Source organism: Aegilops tauschii, chromosome 6 (genome assembly GCF_002575655.3).
Source record: "Aegilops tauschii subsp. strangulata cultivar AL8/78 chromosome 6, Aet v6.0, whole genome shotgun sequence".
NCBI lineage: Eukaryota > Viridiplantae > Streptophyta > Magnoliopsida > Poales > Poaceae > Aegilops > Aegilops tauschii.
Genome location: NC_053040.3, coordinates 339933267 through 339950903, shown reverse-complemented (window position 1 = coordinate 339950903; position 17637 = coordinate 339933267).

Genomic DNA, 17637 nt, shown 5'->3' with positions numbered 1-17637 from the left:
GATGATAGTAGCAATGATGCGGCCTAGGTCCGTGATCTGAGGATATCCTCATTGCTGCACAGAAGAATTATGTCCTTGATGCACCGCTAGGTGACAGACCTATTGCAGGAGCAAATGCACACGTTATGAATGTTTGGCAAGCTCGGTATGATAACTACTTGATAGTTTAGTGCTCCATGCTTTACGGCTTAGAACTAGGACTTCAAAAACGTTTTGAACGCCACGGAGCATATAAGATGTTCTAAGAGTTGAAATTGGTATTTCATACTGATTCCCGTGTCGAGAGGTATGAGACCTCTGACAGTACTTTGCCTACAAGATGGAGGAGAATAGCTCAACCAGTGAGCATGTGCTCAGATTGTCTGGGTACTACAATTGCTTGAATCAAGTGGGAGTTAATCTTCCAGATAAGATAGTGATTGCCAGAATTCTCTAGTCACTATCACGAAGCTACTAGAACTTTGTGATGAACTATAATTTGCAAGGGATGACGAAAATGATTCCCGAGCACTTCGCGATGCTAAAATCGGCGAAGGTAGAAATCAAGAAAAGCATCAAGTGTTGATGGTTGGCAAGACCACTAGTTTCAAGTAAAAGGGCAAGGGAAAGAAAGGGAACTTCAAGAAGAATGGCAAGCAAGTTGCCACTCCCATGAAGAAGCCCAAAGCTAGACCCAAGCCTGAAACTGAGTGCTTCTACTGCAAAGGAAATGGTCACTGAAAGTGGAACTGCCCTAGATACTTGGCGGATAAGAAGGATGGCAAAGTGAACAAAGGTATATTTGATATACATGTTATTGATGTGTACTTTACTAGTGTTTATGGCAACCCCTCGGTATTTGGTACTGGTTCAGTTGCTAAGAGTAGTAACTCGAAAAGGGAGTTGCAAAATAAACAGAGAGTAGTTAAGGGCGACGTGATAATGCGTGTTGGAAGTGATTCCAAGGTTGATAAGATCACCATCGCACACTCCTTTTTCCTTCGGGATTAGTATTGGAACTAAATAAATGTTATTTGGTGTTTGCGTTAAGCATAAATATGATCGGATCATGCTTATTGCGATACGGTTATTCATTTAAATCAGAGAATAATTGTTGTTCTATTTACATGAATAAAACCTTTTATGGCCTTACATCCAATGTAAATGGTTTACTGAATCTCGATCACAGTGATACACATAATATTGATGCCAAAATATGCAAAGTTAATAATGATAGTGCAACTTATTTGTGGCACTGCCGTTTAAGTCATATTGGTGTAAAGCGCATGAAGAAACTCCATGCTGATGGGCTTTTGGAATCACTTGATTATGAATCACTTGATGCTTGCGAACCATGCCTCATGGGCAGGATGACTAAGACTCCGTTCTCCGGAACAATGGAGCGAGCAACTGACTTATTGGAAATAATACATACTGATGTATGCGATCCGATGAGTGTTGAGGCTCGCGACACATATCGTTATTTTCCGACCTTCACAGATGATTTGAGCAGATATGGGTATATCTACTTGATGAAACATAAGTCTGAAACATTTGAAAAGTTCAAAGAATTTCAGAGTGAAGTGGAAAATCATCGTAACAAGAAAATAAAGTTCTATGATCTGATCATGGAGGCGAATATTTGAGTTACGAGTTTGGTCTTCATTTGAAACAATGTGGAATAGTTTCGCAACTCACGCCACCTAGAACACCACATCGTAATGGTGTGTCCGAACGTCATAACCGTACTTTATTAGATATGGTGCAATCTATGATGTCTCTTACCGAATTACCACTATCGTTTTGGGGTTATGCATTAGAGACAGCTGCATTCACGTTAAATAGGGCACCGTCTCAAATCCGTTGAGACGACACCGTATGAACTGTGGTTTACAAAGAAACCTAAGCTGTCGTTTCTTAAAGTTTGGGGTTGCGATGCTTATGTGAAAAAGTTTCAACCTGATAAGCTCAAACCCAAATCGGAGAAGTGCGTCTTCATAGGATACCGAAAAGAAACTGTTGGGTACACCTTCTATCACAGATCCGAAGGCAAGATCTTTGTTGCTAAGAGTGGATCCTTTCTAGAGAAGGAGTTTCTCTCGAAAGAAGTGAGTGGGAGGAAAGTAGAACTTGATGAGGTAATTGTACCTGCTCCCTTATTGGAAAGTAGTTCATCACAGAAATCAGTTCCAGTGATTCCTACACCAATTAGTGAGGAAGCTAATGATGATGATCATGAAACTTCTGATCAAGTTACTACCGAACCTCGTAGGTCAAACATAGTAAGATCCGCACCAGAGTGGTACGGTAATCCTATTCTGGAGGTCATGTTACTTGACCATGACAAACCTACGAACTATGAGGAAGCGATGATGAGCCCAGATTCCGCGAAATGGCTTGAGGCCATGAAATCTGAGTGGGATCCATGTATGAGAACAAAGTATGGACTTTGATTGACTTGCTCGATGATCGGCGAGCCATTGAGAATAAATGGATCTTCAAGAGGAAGACGGACGCTGATAGTAGTGTTACTATCTACAAAGCTTGAATTGTCGGAAAAAGTTTTCGACAAGTTCAAGGTGTTGACTACGGTAAGATTTTCTTAGTCGTAGCGATGCTTAAGTCTGTCCGAATCATGTTAGCAATTGCCACATTTTATGAAATCTGGCAAATGGATGTCAAAACTACATTCCTTAATGGATTTCTTAAAGAAGAGTTGTATATGATGCAACAAGAAGGTTTTGTCAATCCTAAAGGTGCTGGCAAAGTGTGCAAGCTCCAGCGATCCATCTATGGACTGGTGCAAGCATCTCGGAGTTGGAATATACGCTTTGATAAGTTGATCAAAGCATATAGTTTTATACAGACTTGCGGTGAAGCCTGTATTTACAAGAAAGTGAGTGGGAGCACTATAGAATTTCTGATAAGTAGATGTGAATGACATATTGTTGTTAATCGGAAATGATGTAGAATTTTCTGGAAAGCATAAAGGAGTGTTTGAAAGGAGTTTTTCAAAGAAAGACCTCGGTGAAGCTGCTTACATATTGAGCATCAAGATCTATAGAGATAGATCAAGACGCTTGATAAGTTTTTTCAATGAGTACATACCTTGACAAGTTCTTGAAATAGTTCAAAATTGAATAGTCAAAGAAGGAGTTCTTGCCTGTGTTGCAAGGTGTGAAGCTGAGTAAGACTTAAAGCCCGACCACGGCAGAAGATAGAGAGAGAATGAAAGTCATTCCCTATGCCTTAGCCATAGGTGCTATAAAGATGTCATGCTGTGTACCAGACCTATTGTATACCCTGTCCTGAGTTTGGCAAGGGAGTACAATAGTGATCTAGGAGTACATCACCGAACAGCGGTCAAAATTATCCTTAGTAGTATAAGGATATGTTTCTCGGTTATGGAGGTGACAAAGAGTTTGTCGTAAATGGTTACGTCGATGCAAGCTTTGACACTGATCCAGATGACTCTAAGTCTCAATCTGGATACAAATTGAAAGTGGGAGCAATCATCTAGAGTAGCTCCATGTAGAGCATTGTAGAGATAGAAATTTGCAAAATACACACGAACCGGAATGTGGCAGACCCATTGACTAAACTTCACTCACAAGCAAAACATGATCACACCTTAGTACTCTTTGGGTGTTAAATAACATGGCGATGTGAACTAGATTATTGACTCTAGTAAACCCTTTGAGTGTTGGTCACATGGCGATGTGAACTATCGATATTAATCACATAAAGATGTGAACTATTGGTGTTAAATCACATGGCGATGTGGACTAGATTATTGAATCTAGTGCAAGTGGGAGACTGAAGGAAATATGCCCTAGAGGCAATAATAAAGTTGTTATTTATATTTCCTTATGACATGATAAATGTTTATTATTCATCCTAGAATTGTATTAACCGGAAACTTGATACATGTGTGAATACATAGACAAAACAAAGTGTCCCTAGTATGCCTCTACTAGACTAGCTCGTTAATCAAAGATGGTTAAGTTTCCTAGCCATAGACATGTGTTGTCATTTGATGAACGGGATCACATCATTAGGAGAATGATGTGATGGACAAGACCCATCCGTTAGCTTGGCATAATGATTGTTTAGTTTATTGCTATTGCTTTCTTCATGACTTATACATGTTCCTCTAACTATGAGATTATGCAACTCCCGAATACCGGAGGAACACCTTGTGTGCTATCAAACGTCACAACGTAACTGGGTGATTATAAAGATGCTCTACATGTGTGTCCGATGGTGTTTGTTGAGTTGGCATAGATCGAGATTAGGATTTGTCACTCCATGTTTCGGAGGGGTATCTCTGGGCCCTCTCGGTAATGCACATCACTATAAGCCTTGCAAGCAATGTGACTAATGAGTTAGTTACGGGATGATGCATTACGGAATGAGTAAAGAGACTTGCCGGTAACGAGATTGAACTAGGCATGATGATACCGACGATCGAATCTTGGGCGAGTAACATACAAATGACAAAGGGAATAACGTATGTTGTTATGCAGTTTGCCCGATAAAGATCTTCGTAGAATATGTAGGAGACAATATGAGCATCCAGGTTCCGCTATTGGTTATTGACCAGAGATGAGTCTCGTTCATGTCTACATAGTTCTCGAACCCGTAGGGTCCGCACGCTTAACGTTCAATGACGATTTTGTATTGTATGAGTTATGTGATTTGGTGATCGAATGTTGTTCGGAGTTTCGGATGAGATCACGGCACGACGATGAGTCTCGAAATGGTCGAGAGGTAAAGATTCATATATAGGACGGTAGTATTCGGACACCGGAAGTGTTCCGCGGGTACCGGGTACGTATCGGTCATCGGAAGGGGTTCCGGGCACCCCCCCGGAAAAGATATGGGCCTTATTGGGCCTAGGGCGGGACAGACCAGCCCCTTGTGGGCTGGTGCGCCCCCATATGGGCTGATCTAAGTGGAGAAAGGAAAAGGAGAGGAGTAAAGGAAATAGAGGGAATAGAATTCCCCTTCCTTTCCCCTCTCCCCTCTTCCCTTCCCCCCTCCGAATAGGAATAGGAAAGGGGGGAGGCCGACTTGGGAGGCGCCCAAGTAGGATTCCTCCTACTTGGGGTGCCCCCTTGGCTACCTCTCCTCCCCTCCAACCTATATATATGAAGGGGAGGCGCCGCTAGAACAGACAACAAACATTGTTAGCCGTGTGCGGCGCCCCCCCCTCCACAGTTTACGCCTCCGGTCATATTCACGTAGTGCTTAGGCGAAGCCCTGCGCGGATCACTTCACCATCACTGTCACTACGCCGTCGTGCTGGCGGAACTCTCCCTCGACACTTTGCTGGATCAAGAGTTCGAGGGACGTCATCAAGCTGAACGTGTGCAGAACTCGGAGGTGCCGTACGTTCGGTGCTTGATCGGTTGGATCGCGAAGACGTTCGACTACATCAACCGCCTTAAGCTAACGCTTTCGCTTTCGGTCTACAAGGGTATGTGGACACACTCTCCCATCTCGTTGCTATGCTTCTCCTAGATAGATCTTGCGTGATCATAGGTAAAAAAATTTAAATACTACGTTCCCCAACACTTTGTGCCCTTGGCACTCTTTGGAAAGTATCTGTGGTAGGTCTATCATTCCTGTCCTCAGCTTCTTCCTGGAGCTTCTCCATAGTGGTCTGGATCTTTGTGACCTTCACATCTAGATCATGAAATTTTGTCTCAATTATCCTCTCAAGACTCTCTTGATTTTGAGTCAGGGTGGTCAAGCCCTTCTCAATTCTCACTGTAGCCTCAAGTAGTTAACTGAGTTGATCCTGCTTGGTCTTGAGCATCATTGTAGAAGCATCTGGTGTACTGGCTGCCTTTGCTGCTTTTGCAGCCTTTGCTCTCTCTCTCTCTCTCTCTCTCTCTCTCTCTCTCTCTCTCTCTCTCTCTTCTCCTGAGCTTCTGCACAAGTTGGATGGGATGCATCCATGACAACCTCATTGTCCTCAAAATCTGGCCTCAGGGGAAGATGCTCTTTATCAAGAAGACATGTCCCAGTTCCCATCTTGGAATTGATCAACATCTGTATGTGAGGGGCATATCCACATGATCTCTTCTAATCAGGAGCTGTTCTCTTCACAGTCTCAACAATCAAACTCATCACTTTGAACTTCTGAGGTACATCAAACATGTGGAGCAAGTTGATTGAGTGACCACGGATCATTCTATGATCTCCTAACTTGGGCAAAAGAGTGTGCCTCAAGATGGTGTTGATGGTGGTCAGACCAGACAACAGATAGTATATGGATCCAAACTTATGTGTCTCCAAGGCATTATCAGGAATTGTCTTGTAGATGTTGCACATGGAGTTGTGACCTTCCTAGGCTTGGCATATACATCAATGTCATCCTCATCTTCCTTTGGGGCATTTATCAACTTGGCCCATTCAAAGATTGTAGATTGATACTTTGTACCTTCAGTCATCCAGACAATCCTTCCATCTGGGTAGAAGTGAGTTGTGGAGTAGAATTGCATGATCATCTCATCATTCCACTTTGTCAACTTATGATCAACACACTTGTCAACTTCATTCATCCTGAAGCTCTCATGCACATCTGGGAAGTAGTCTTCATTGTCATCAATGTATGTCCAATCAACCCACTTCATATCACAGACAATGGGCTTCTTATCTAACAAGACTCTCTCATAGAAATCCCGATGTTCCTTGGTGTGGAAATGATAGTCTACAGCAGTTCTCCTCCTGGTGGCATATGGATCAGTCTTTCTCCAGAGTCTCAGACTTGCATCCTTTCTCATCTTCTTATTCTTTGCCACAGCATGATCATCACTATGATCTGGAATCTTGGGCTTCAGTTTTCTGAGCACTTGTTGCTCTTCTTCTTCTTGAACTTCAGGCGCTGGGGCCTTATTCTTTTCAGTAGTAGATATGTTCTTTGTTGATCTCTTGGGTGCAGATGGTTTTGGAGCTTGAGCTTGAGCTAAAGGCTTGGGGGCAGACTTGGGCTTAGATGGAGCAGCCCCAATTCTTATGGCACCCCCATAAGCTTTTGAGTTTTAGTAGGAGGTGCAGCAGGCTCATCTTCCTCCTCATCATCTTCTTCATCAGAAGAATGCTTTTCAAATTCAGCCATTGGATCTACAAGCTTGCACAACCTTCCTCTTTTCCTTTCTTTCTTCTCTTTTCCAGCACCACTTGCTGGCTATGCTTGCTCTCGAGTTGAGGCTCTGGCCTTTGACATTGGAGCTCTCATTCCAGGCTTTGTTGCAGCAGCAGCATACTCTTTCTTGAGTACCTTTTTCTTGGAGGTCACCTCCTCCTCAACAACAAAATCATCATCCTGAGATTCAGAGGTTCTCTTCTTCCTTGTCCTAGTGGCTAACTTGGGCAAGTTGTTGGGAGTGCTTCTGCTCCCCTCATCATAGCTGCTTAAGGGACTAGTGCCCTGAGGTTTACTTGCTCTTCAGACCTGTTCTGGCTATCACTGCCCTCTGACACAGCTGAAACTGACCCCGTGAATAGTTAGGTATAGATAGAGTGGATGAACATCACAAAGTACAGCTTGTTTTGCAAAAATATTGAGACAAAAACTTAATTTTAGTTTTCTGCAGAAAGCATTTCGGAGCTACCGATTTGACAAACTCGGTGACACCGAAGCACAAAAAGAGTCTAAACCAAAGTTTGAGGAAGCGCTAGGCATTAATTATGCGTTTGGCCACCTACTTGCGCTTTTCTAGCTTATGCGTGATTAGGCACAATTAGGCGCAATTATGCGTTTTCTATACAATTTGTACGGATATGGGAGTTTGCCATGAAAAATACTAAAATAGTGCTAGATTGTAAACTAGAGGTACAATTATAAGTTTATAACCTTGTTCTCTCTCCAACATGTTGCCCCTCCCTCTTTGTATGTTGTCCTCTGATCCTCTCCCTCCATTGCATTGTGCAGCAGCTACAGACATCATAGAGAAGATGACAAGATGTTAGCAGCAGCAACCAGCAAGCAAGCAAAGCATCCAAAACTTTGAAAGCATCATATATGTAATAATGTAAATTGTAATAAGAACTAAGGATCTTATCTAGTTGGCTCATAGCCTTCTCCCGTTCCCAACTTCTCCAAATTGAATGAGCAGTCAAAGCAAGCTAGCAAAGCAGCAAACAAGCAATGCAATGGGCAGATCATATCATAACTTCACAAGAAAACATATAACAAATAAAAGTCTTAAACTTGCTTAGTTCAACCAAACCAAAGTACCACGACCACGATCCACGATAGTTTGACCACTCCGTCATAGTCTCTTACATAACATACCAAATAAAAACAAAAGACAAATGCATGAATGCAAATGCATGATAACTTGATCACTTGATGGTATGAATCTATGATGCCAACCATCATGCAATGAACACTTGCTCAATGCCTCTCTATCATCCTCATACTCAATGTCTTCATCATCCACGATCTCCTCATCACCATCAGATTCAAACTACTCCTCCTCAAGGTCTCTCACTCTTGCACTCCTACGAAGTTGGAGTTGCTCTTGTGCTCCCATTGCTTCACCAAGTATATGCCATGATATCCCCGTACCCGGATGGACATCCCCATCCTCCTCATTAAGATAAACCACATTTGCATGATCATCCCCTCCTTAAAATAGAAATCCTTGAGCTTCGGTGGCATCGGTGCTGATGAGCACATCCCATTCCTTCTTTTCCAGGAGCTTTGTTTCCTAGACAACATTCTATTATTGAACCTTATGAAGACCAAGTTGTTGCATCGCTCCATTGTGAGCCTATTTCTTCTCTTGGTATGTATCTACAATTACATATTAAAGTTAAACATAACATGAGAGAATATTAGAGAACAGAAAATGAGATTGGACAAACAAGTAGAGAGAGGATATACCGATTCAAAGGCGCTCCCGTTTCTTTCACAACCGAAAGAGCTAGAGGTCAGAGAGAGGATTCTCATAGCCATGTCCTTCAAGTTTGGTGTTTCTCCACCATAAAGCTTCCACCAACCAACTACCACAAAGGCACAAACATGAGCAACATTTAGGATTAGCAATTGGAATATTGGATAAACAAGAAACAATAGCAGTTGGCAAGCATCAGCCTCTAGCAGCAGCAGCAACAGCATATACAGCAGTAGCAGCTAGCAGCAGCATGCACAGCAGCAGTAGCAGCCCCTAGTAGTAGCATACACAGCAACAACTATTGGGGAACGTAGCATGCAATTTCAAAAAAATTCCTACGCTCACGCAAGATCTATCTAGGAGATGCATAGCAACGTGAGGGGGAGAGTGTGTCCACGTACCCTCGTAGACTGAAAGCGGAAGCGTTTGACAACGTGGTTGATGTAGTCGACCTTCTTCTCGTTCAGACCGATCAAGCACCGAACGTACGGCACCTCCGAGTTCTGCACATGTTCAGCTCGATAACGTCCCTCGAACTCTTGATCCAGCAAAGTATCGAGGGAGAGTTCCGTCAGCACGACGGCGTGGCGACGGTGATGGTGAAGTGATCCGCGGAGGGCTCTAAGCACTACGTGAATATGATCGGAGGGGTAAACTGTGGAGGGGGGCGCCGCACACGGCTAACAATGTTTGTTGTGTCTTCTAGCGGTGTCCCCCTCATATATATAGGTTGGAGGGAAGGAGAGGCAGCCTAGGGGGTGCCCCAAGTAGGAGGAATCCTACTTGGGCACCTCCCAATTCGGCCTCCCCCCTTTCCTATTCCTATTCGGAGTAGGAAGGGAAGGGGGGGAACGGGGGATCATATTCCCTTTTTCCTTTCCTCCTTCCCCTTCTTCTCCAATTTGGCCAGCCCATATGGGAGGGGGGGGGGCGCACCAGCCCCTTTGTGGCTGGTGTATTTCCCCTCTTGGCCCATAAGACCCATATAGTTTGCCGGGGGTAGCCCGGAACCCCTTTCGGTGACCCGATACGTACCTTGTAACCCAGAACACTTCCGGTGTCCGAATACTATCGTCCTACATATGAATCTTTACCTCTCGACCATTTCGAGACTCCTCGTCATGTCCGTGATCTCATCTGGGACTCCAAGCAACATTCGGTCACCAAATCACATAACTCATATAATACAAATCATCATCGAACGTTAAGCATGCGGACCCTACGGGTTCGAGAACTATGTAGACATGACCGAGACACCTCTCCGGTCAATAACCAATAGCGGAACCTGGATGCTCATATTGGCTCCCACATATTCTACGAATATCTTTATCGGTTGAACCGTTATGACAACATACGTAATTACCTTTGTCATTGGTATGTTACTTGCCCGAGATTCGATCGTCAGTATCTTCATACCTAGTTCAATATCGTTACCGGCAAGTCTCTTTACTCGTTCCGTAATGCATCATCCCGTAACTAACTCATTAGTTACATTGCTTGCAAGGCTTATTATGATGTGCATTACCGAGAGGGCCCAAAGATACCTCTCCGATACTCGGAGTGACAAATCCTAATCTCGATCTATGCCAACCCAACTAATACCTTCGAAGATACCTGTAGAGCATCTTTATAATCACCCAGTTACGTTGTGACATTTGATAGCACACAAGGTATTCCTCCGGTATCCGGGTGTTGCATAATCTCATAGTCAAAGGAATATGTATAAGTCATGAAGAAAGCAATAGCAATAAAACTTAACGATCATTATGCTAAGCTAACGGATGGGTCTTGTCCATCACATCATTCTCCTAATGATGTGATCCCGTTCATCAAATGACAACACATGTCTATGGTTAGGGAACTTAACCATCTTTGATTAACGAGCTAGTCTAGTAGAGGCTTACTAGGGACACTGTGTTTTGTCTATGTATCCACACATGTATCAAGTTTCTAGTTAATACAATTCTAGCATGAATAATAAACATTTATCATGATATAAAGAAATATAAAATAACAACTTTATTATTGCCTCTAGGTCTTATTTCCTTCAGTCTCCCACTTGCACTAGAGCCAATAATCTAGTTCACGTCGCCATGTTATTTAACACTAATAGTTCACATCTTTATGTGATTAACACCCATAGTTCACGTTGCCATGTGATCAACACCCAAAGGGTTTACTAGAGTCAATAATCTAGTTCACACCTCTATGTGATTAACACCCAAAGAGTACTAAGGTGTGATCATGTTTTGCTTGTGAGAGAAGTTTAGTCAACGGGTCTGCCACATTCAGATCCGTATGTATTTTGCAAATTTCTATGTCTACAATGCTCTGCATAGAGCTACTCTAGCTAATAGCTCCCACTTTCAAATGTATCCAGATTGAGACTTAGAGTCATCCAGATCGGTGTCAAAGCTTGCATCGACGTAACTCTTTACGACGAACTCTTTATCACCTCCATAACCGAGAAATATCTCCTTAGTCTTCTAAGGATAATTCTGACCGCTGTCCTATGATCTACTCCTGGATCACTATTGTACCCCTTTGCCAAACTCATGGCAAGGTACACAATAGGTCTGGTATACAGTGTGGCATACTTTATAGAACCTATGGCTGAGGCATAGGGAATGACTTTGATTCTCTCTCTATCTTCTGTCGTGGTCGGGTTTTGAGTCTTACTCAACTTCATACCTTACAACTTAGGCGAGAACTCCTTCTTTGACTGATTCATTTTGAACTCATTCAAAATCTTATCAAGGTATGTACTCATCGAAAGTCTTATCAAGCGTCTTGATCTATCTCGATAGATCTTGATGCCCAATATGTAAGCAGCTTTACCGAGGTCTTTCTTAGAAAAACTCCTTTCAAACACTCCTTTATGCTTTCCAGAAAATTCTACATCATTTCTGATCAACAATATGTCATTCACATATACTTATCGGAAAGGCTGTAGTGCTCCCACTCACTTTCTTGTAAATACAGTCTTCACCACAAGTCTCTATAAAACAATATGCTTTGATCAACTCATCAAAGCGTATATTCCACCTCCGAGATACTTGCACCAGTTCATAGATGGATCGCTAGAGCTTGCACATTTTGTTAGCACCTTTAGGATTGACAAAACCTTCTGGTTGCATCATATACAACTCTTCTTTAATAAATCCCTTAAGGAATGTAGTTTTGATATCCATTTGCCAGCTTTCATAAAATGTGTGATGACCCACAAGTATAGGGGATCTATCGTAGTCCTTTCGATAAGTAAGAGTGTCGAACCCAACAAGGAGCAGAAGGAAATGACAAGCGGTTTTTAGTAAGGTATTCTCTGCAAGCAGTGAAATTATTGATAACACATAGTTTTGTGATAAGGTAATTTGTAACGGGTAACAAGTAACAAAAGTAAACAAGGTGCAGCAAGGTGGCCCAATCCTTTTTTTAGCAAAGGACAAGCCTGGACAGACTCATATATAAAGGAAAACGCTCCCGAGGACACATGGGAATTATCATCAAGCTAGTTTTCATGACGCTCATATGATTCACATGCGTTACTTTGATAATTTGATATGTGGGTGGACCGGTGCTTGGGTACTGCCCTTCCTTGGACAAGCATCCCACTTATGATTAACCCCTCTTGCAAGAATCCACAACTACAAAATAAGTATTAAGGTAAACCTAACCATAGCATGAAACATATGGATCCAAATCAGCCCCTTACGAAGCAACGCATGAACTAGGGTTTAAGCTTCTGTCACTCTAGCAACCCATCATCTACTTATTACTTCCCAATGCCTTCCTCTAGGCCCAAATAATGGTGAAGTGTCATGTAGTCGACCTTCACATAACACCACTAGAGGAAAGACAACATACATCTCATCAAAATATCGAACGAATACCAAATTCACATGACTACTTATAGCAAGACTTCTCCCATGTCCCCAGGAACAAACATAACAACTCACAAATCATATTCATGTTCATAATCAGAGGGGTATTAATATGCATAAAGGATCTGAACATATGATCTTCCACCAAATAAACCAACTAGCATCAACTACAAGGAGTAATCAACACTACTAGCAACCCACAGGTACCAATCTGAGGTTTTGAGACAAAGATTGGATACAAGAGATGAACTAGGGTTTGAGAGGAGATGGTGCTGGTGAAGATGTTGATGGAGATTGACCCCCTCCCAATGAGAGGATCGATGGTGATGATTTCCCCCTCCCGGAGGGATGTTTCCCCGGCAGAACAGCTCCGCCGGAGCCCTAGATTGGTTTCGCCAGGTGCCGCCTCGTGGCGGCGGTGCTTCGTCCCGAAAGCTTCCTCCTGATTTTTTCCAAGGCAAAAGACTTCATATAGCAAAAGATGGGCACCGGAGGCCTGCCAGGGGGCCCACGAGGCAGGGGGGCGCGCCCAGAGGGTAGGGCGCGCCCCCACCCTCGTGGATGGTGGGTGGCCCCCCTCTAGTGCTTTCTTCGCCCAATATTTTTTATATATTCCAAAACTGACTTCTGTGGAGTTTTAGGACTTTTGGAGTTGTGCAGAATAGGTCCCTAATATTTGCTCCTTTTCCAGCCCAGAACTCCAGCTGTCGACATTCTCCCTCTCCATGTGAACCTTGTAAAATAAGAGAGAAAAGGCATAAGTATTGTGACATAATGTGTGGTAACAGCCCATAATGCAATAAATATCGATATAAAAGCATGATGCAAAATGGACGTATCAACTCCCCCAAGCTTGGACCTCGCTTGTCCTCAAGCCGAAGCCGATAATGAAAAATATGTCCACATGTTTAGAGATAGAGGTGTTGATAAAATAAAATACGGACATGAGGGCATCATGATCATTCTTATAACAACAACATATAAATATATTGTCATATGCTTTATTATGCTAAAGCAACAATCTATTCACAATGCCAAGTATGAATCAGAAACTTCATTGGAAACTAACAAACTATGATCTCGGTCACTAAAGCAATTGCAATTTATCATAACATCGGAAAGAGTCAATATAAGAGCTTTTCAACAAGTCCACATACTCAACTATCATTTAGTCTTTCACAATTGCTAACACTCACGCAATACTTATGGGTATGGAGTTTTAATCGGACACAGAGAAAGATAGGGGCTTATAGTGTTGCCTCCCAACCTTTTACCTCAAGGGTAACGTCAACAATAATAATTTATGATAACTTACATCCAATTGGATATATATATCAGGATCTTTCGGACACAATGTGCTTGCCAAAGGATAAAATGTAAAAAGGAAAGGTGAAGATCACCATGACTCTTGTATAATGCATAAGACAAAAATAAAAGATAGGCCCTTCGCAGAGGGAAGCAGTCATGTGCTTTTATAGTTGGATGGACGAAATCTTAATGCAAAAGAACGTCACTTTATATTGCCACTTGTGATATGGACCTTTATTATGCAGTCCGTCGCTTTTATTTCTTCCATATCACAAGATTGTATAAAGCTTATTTTCTCCACACTAATAGATCATACATATTTAGAGAGCAATTTTTATTGCATGCAACAATCACAACTTACTTGAAGGATCTTACTCAATCCATAGGTAGATATGGTGGACTCTCACGGCAAAACTGGGTTTAAGGATATTCGGAAGCACAAGTAGTATCTCTACTTGGTGCAAAGAATTTGGCTAGCATGAGGGGGAAAGGCAAGACCAACATGTTGGATGATCCATGACAATATACTTTATTTCATATATAAGAAAACATAACCCATTACATTGTCTTCCTTGTCCAACATCAACCTTTTCGCATGTCATATTTTAATGAGTGCTCACAATCGTAAAAGATGTCCAAGATAGTATATTTATATTTGAAAACCTCTCTTTCTTTATTACTTCCTATTAATTGCAACGATGACTAAAACTATGTTTGTCAACTCTCAACAACTTTTATTCATCATACTCTTTATATGTGAAGTCATTACTCTCCATAAGATCAATATAATATCTTTAATTCTTTTTCTTCTTTCTTTTATTCCCTCAAGATCATAGCAAGATAGCAAAGCCCTTGAGTCAAAACTAATCTTTATTATATATAGCTCACGGACTCGATTACATAGAAGGATCATAAAGCATAACTCAAAACTAGATCATACTAAAACTTTATTCTACTAGATCAAGATATTACCAAAAGGATCGAACTAAGAAAAACGGTAAAGATAGGAGTGTGATGTGTTGGAAATATGCCCTAGAGGCAATAATAAATGGTTATTATTATATTTCTTTGTTCATGATAATTGTCTATTATTCATGCTATAATTGTATTGTCCGGAAATCGTAATACATGTGTGAATACATAGACCACAACGTGTCCCTAGTAAGCCTCTAGTTGACTAGCTCGTTGATCAACAGATAGTCATGGTTTCCTGACTATGGACATTGGATGTCATTGATAACGGGATCACATCATTAGGAGAATGATGTGATGGACAAGACCCAATCCTAAGCATAGCATAAAAGATCGTGTAGTTTCGTTTGCTAGAGCTTTTCCAATGTCAAGTATCTTTTCCTTAGACCATGAGATCGTGCAACTCCCGGATACTGTAAGAGTGCTTTGGGTGTGCCAAACGTCACAACGTAACTGGGTGACTATAAAGGTGCACTACGGGTATCTCCGAAAGTGTCTGTTGGGTTGGCACGGATCGAGACTGGGATTTGTCACTCCGTGTGACGGAGAGGTATCTCTGGGCCCACTCGGTAATGCATCATCATAATGAGCTCAATGTGACTAAGGCATTAGTCACGGGATCATGCATTGCGGTACGAGTAAAGAGACTTGCCGGTAACGAGATTGAACAAGGTATTGGGATACCGACGATCGAAGCTCGGGCAAGTAACATACCGATTGACAAAGGGAATTGCATACGGGATTGATTGAATCCTCGACACCATGGTTCATCCGATGAGATCATCGTGGAACATGTGGGAGACAACATGGGTATCCAGATCCCGCTGTTGGTTATTGACCGAAGAGGCGTCTCGGTCATGTCTGCATGTCTCCCGAACCCGTAGGGTCTACACACTTAAGGTTCGGTGACGCTAGGGTTGTAGAGATATGTCTATGCGGAAACCCGAAAGTTGTTCGGAGTCCCGGATGAGATCCCGGACGTCACGAGAGGTTCCGGAATGGTCCGGAGGTGAAGAATTATATATAGGAAGTCAAGTTTCGGCCACCGGGAAAGTTTTGGGGGTTACCGGTATTGTACCGGGACCACCGGAAGGGTCCCGGGGGTCCACCGGGTGGGGCCACCTATCCCGGAGGGCCCCGTGGGCTGAAGTGGGAAGGGAACCAGCCCCTAGTGGGCTGGACGCCCCCCATGGGCCTCCCCCCATGCGCCTAGGGTTGCAAACCCTAGGGTGGGGGGGGGGCTTCCCATTTGCCTTGGGGGGCAAGGCACCCCCCTTGGCCGCCGCCCCACCCTAGATGGGTTTGGCCGTCGCCCCCTCCCAAGGGGACCTATATAAAGGGGGGGAGGGAGGGCAGCAACAACACAGCCTTGGGCGCCTCCCTCCTCCCCTGCAACACCTCTCTCTCTCGTATAAGCTCGGCGAAGCCCTGCCGACATCCCACTGCATCCACCACCACGCCGTCGTGTTGCTGGATCTCCATCAACCTCTCCTTCCCCCTTGCTGGATCAAGAAGGAGGAGACGTCGCTGCACCGTACGTGTGTTGAATGCGGAGGTGCCGTCCGTTCGGCACTCGGTCATCGGTAATTTGGATCACGGCGAGTACGACTCCGTCATCCACGTTCATTGGAACGCTTCCGCTCGCGATCTACAAGGGTATGTAGATGCACTCCTTTCCCCTCGTTGCTAGTATACTCCATAGATGCATCTTGGTGAGCGTAGGAAAATTTTAAAATTATGCTACGATTCCCAACAGTGGCATCATGAGCCAGGCCTATGCGTAGTTACTATGCACGAGTAGAACACAAAGCAGTTGTGGGCGTTGATGTTGCCAATTCTTCTTGCCGCTACTAGTCGTTTCTTGTTTCGGCGGCATTGTAGGATGAAGCGGCCCGGACCGACCTTACACGTACGCTTACGTGAGACAGGTTCCACCGACTGACATGCACAAGTTGCATAAGGTGGCTAGCGGGTGTCTGTCTCTCCTACTTTAGTCGGAACGGATTCGATGAAAAGGGTCCTTATGAAGGGTAAATAGAAATTGGCAAATCACGTTGTGGTCATACGTAGGTAAGAAAACGTTCTTGCTAGAAACCTACAAACCACGTAAAAACTTGCAAGAACAATTAGAGGACGTCTAACTTGTTTTTGCAGCAAGTGCTATGTGATGTGATATGGCCAGAAGATGTGATGAATGATATATGTGATGTATGAGATTGATCATATTCTTGTAATAGGAATCACGACTTGCATGTCGATGAGTATGACAACCGGCAGGAGCCATAGGAGTTGTCTTTATTATTTTGTATGACCTGCGTGTCATTGAATAATGCCATGTAATTTACTTTACTTTGTTGCTAAACGCGTTAGCCATAGAAGTAGAAGTAATCGTTGGCGTGACGACTTCATGAAGACACAATGATGGAGATCATGATGATGGGGATCATGGTGTCATGCCGGTGACGAAGATGATCATGGTGCCCCGAAGATGGAGATCAAAGGAGCATAATGATATTGGCCATATCATGTCACTATTTGATTGCATGTGATGTTTATCATGTTTTTGCGTCTTATTTGCTTAGAACGAC